Source organism: Xyrauchen texanus, chromosome 34 (assembly GCF_025860055.1).
Source record: "Xyrauchen texanus isolate HMW12.3.18 chromosome 34, RBS_HiC_50CHRs, whole genome shotgun sequence".
Classification (NCBI taxonomy): Eukaryota; Metazoa; Chordata; class Actinopteri; order Cypriniformes; family Catostomidae; genus Xyrauchen; species Xyrauchen texanus.
Genome location: NC_068309.1, coordinates 649,790 through 653,086, shown reverse-complemented (window position 1 = coordinate 653,086; position 3,297 = coordinate 649,790). Strand labels below are relative to the sequence as shown.

Genomic DNA, 3,297 nt, shown 5'->3' with positions numbered 1-3,297 from the left:
AAATGTGATTCTGACACTGATCCATTCTAGGAGTCCAAAAGATCTGCTGCAAAACATCATGAGAGTCGTATTAGTTAGGATTTTACATTTGTAATAATTACATTATTTGTCATTTACTTTCTCTTCATTGACTAATGCATCAAAATAAACATGTTTATAAAAGTGTTTAGATTTATAAAGTGAACACTTGTAGAACTGAATCAGTCTGTAATAACACAGTTATAACACACATTTAATAATCAGATTGAAATATTCAGTATACTGGAGATGTAATATAAACATGTTATCATAAATAAAAGGTTTGTCTTGTGTTTCTCGTTTCCAAACCCACAACATCACTGACTCCTGAATGTTCTTCAGAACCCAGTTTAAACTGACGGATCCAGAAATCATTTCCGAAACATTGATCAATGTGTCACAACACCTGAGCAACATGAAGTTCAGTGTGATGCAGAAGATGCAGAAACATGTTGAATGAGTTCAGAACAACAATACATTCATCTTTTCTGTCTTATTTGAGTGTGTTTGAGTGTTTATCTGTCCTCTCTCTTCAGATCCAGTGACTTTGGACCCCAACAGTGCTCAACGTAATCTCATCGTGTCAGATGACTTCACCAGTGTGAGATTGAGTGATCGGCCACAGCTGCTTCCGAATAACCCAGAACGGTTTTCTTGTAAGTGTGTTCGGGGATCAGAAGGCTTCACTTCAGGTCTTCTGTTGTCCCAGAAACTGTTTGAATGGACTGATTCTTCAATAGTTTGGAGCTGATTTTGGATGTACTGTTCTTTCTTCTTTCTGAGTGTATTTTTATATTTTTTAAGCTCCTCACAATAATGAAGACGTAAATCTGAATCGTCTGGCTGTCTGTGTTTTTGATTTGCAAGCTGTCTTAAATTTGTCTTTATTCTTTTACAATCCGGATCAAACCATTTTTCAATCATTTGTGTTTGCTTGTGATTTTTCTTAGTGGTTTTAAGATTAGATATTGTTGCCAGATAATCAAATATGTAATTGATGTTTTCTACAGCCAGATCTTCATTATGAGGATAATCATATTCTATGAAGTTATCCATAAGTAAGCACACTTGGGGGTGGTCAAATCTCTCTCTCTGTGTGTCTCTCTTTCTCTCTCTCTCTCTCTCTCTCTCTCTCTCTCTCTTTCTTTCTCTCAATACAATTACATTTAATTTGCTTTATTGGCATGACAAAAGTACATTTTGTATTGCCAAAGCCTCTCTCTCTCTCTCTCTCTCTCTCTCTCTCTCTCTCTCTCTCTCTCTCTCTCTCTCTAGGTGTCTGTATGATTTGAGGCTCCTCCCCCCAGTTTAGGAGGTTTAAACTATAATCTGGATTTGGAGGGTGATAATTAGGGAGAAGAGAAGCTGCAAGAGAGTTCAGATGACATCACAGTCTTCTTTAATGCAAATGAGTAAAATATTAGCTTAATTAATATTATTATGATGTTGTGTTTACACATTTATACAGTAAATAACACTGTCAGCTCATTTGATATGAATCAGTGTGATAATAAATATATACAGTATAAATGAACATGTTTCATGCATTAATGACTATAAATCACTCAAATCAACATCTCTTGAATATTTATCCACACACACGTGTTATTAAAAACAAGTTTAACAGTGATTTACAATATTCATGTAGAGATATCCACAACAGTCTGTAATCATATAAATAATATTCTCCCAGTAGACGCCCAGTTAGCTGTAACGTCATGTGGTCAAACACACTTATATAATGATGTTCCCGCCCTCTGCAGCATATTCAACAGCTCATGATGACACGAGAGATGAGAGGTGTTTCGTAACTGGAAGTTCCCAAATGAACTTTATTGAACACGCCACGCCCCCTCTGATACGCCCTGTTACTATATAAGCGTCTGTGAGTGAGTTCATTCACACATTGAACGGTTCATGCATGTCTTCGGTTTAGAAAGTAAAAAAGTTTCTTTTGTCCAGTTTTTGATTTTGAGAGGTTTTTTAAAGTTTTGCTTCATTTTCAATCGTAAATGCTGAAAGTTGAGTTGAACGTGTCTCAGACAGTCTTCCAGAAGAGATCTTGATGTGCTTTTCTAAAGAAAAAGAAAATGTATTAATTGAACATTTGAACATTTATTTTGAACGTTTCGTTTCTGTAGATGATCTGTGAATATCTCACCTCATGTTTAACAGTCTGTGATACATAAGATTGTGTTTGTACAGGTCTGAGATCAGCAGACACTACAGATTAAACATACAAACATCTGATCATATAAACTCACTTATTGTTTAGGATCAATTCTACACCATTAGATTACAGAGAATATGAGATATGATGTAAATAATGACTGATATCATTTAATAAACACAATAACTCACTATTTGGTCGGCCACTATTTGTGCTGTTTCGTCGAACAAACATGAAACTGTTTGATTCTTTATTGACTCGTTGATCTTTGGTCATTTTCTCACTTTCTCTCATTAAGATAAACATCTATTATGTGTTCAATTGAGGAAAGAGTCACACAGATTTGGAACTACATGAGAGTGAGTAAATGAATAAATAACTATTCCTTTAATGTAATTCAATCATTTAAATATGAATCCTGACATTAATGTCCAGATTTACATGGAGAACTGAAAAACATTTGTCTGTATTTAATCAGATATGAAGGTTTTTATAAAAGAATTAAAGATAAAAGTGTTTTAATTACCTTGAATAAATGAGTGAAGTGCAGAAACATTCACATCATCTGTTGTGTAGAAGAATCCTGATCTATTATATATATATTGACACGACTCGAGCACAAAAACACAGAGTAGAAAGTCAAACCATGAACATCATCTGTCACAGGATACACAACAACTGTCTGAGAGAGAGAGAGAAATGTGTTTATATACACTCATGACTCCTCCCACATCTGTCCTCAACTGCATATATATATATATATAGTTTGACAAGATCTTGAGATCTGAGAGACAGAAATGTTTCCTAAACAGTCAATATTATTTATAGTCTAGACATTGACTTAAGTTGTTTTGTACAAACACATACGTTCATTTTCTTAGTATTTGTTAAATGTATTCCAACCATTTTCTGTGAATCTCAAGACCGGTTTATCATGTTTAGTAGTGTTGAAAGTAAAGTTCATTTGAAAATTGTGAAACATTTATGAAATATAATAATAAAACATGTTTTCATTTTACTTTGTGTCGTATCAAATGTGATTGTGTCTGCTGCTTTTATTTGACATGATTGATTTATATGTGTGTAATAACTGTGTTATTACAGACTGA

General features: G+C 33.8%; 1 long non-coding RNA gene across 1 annotated transcript; it reads right to left on the bottom strand.

Annotated features, from left to right (window-relative positions):
• Nucleotides 1–611: 611 nt before the first annotated feature.
• On the bottom strand, nucleotides 612–2,852 carry LOC127628014 (uncharacterized). Its single transcript, XR_007968598.1, has 3 exons — nucleotides 2,715–2,852; nucleotides 2,180–2,241; nucleotides 612–2,093 (listed from the first exon to the last, which is right to left on the bottom strand). It is a non-coding gene; the product is annotated as an uncharacterized LOC127628014 (long non-coding RNA).
• Between the last annotated feature and the right edge of the window lie 445 nt (nucleotides 2,853–3,297).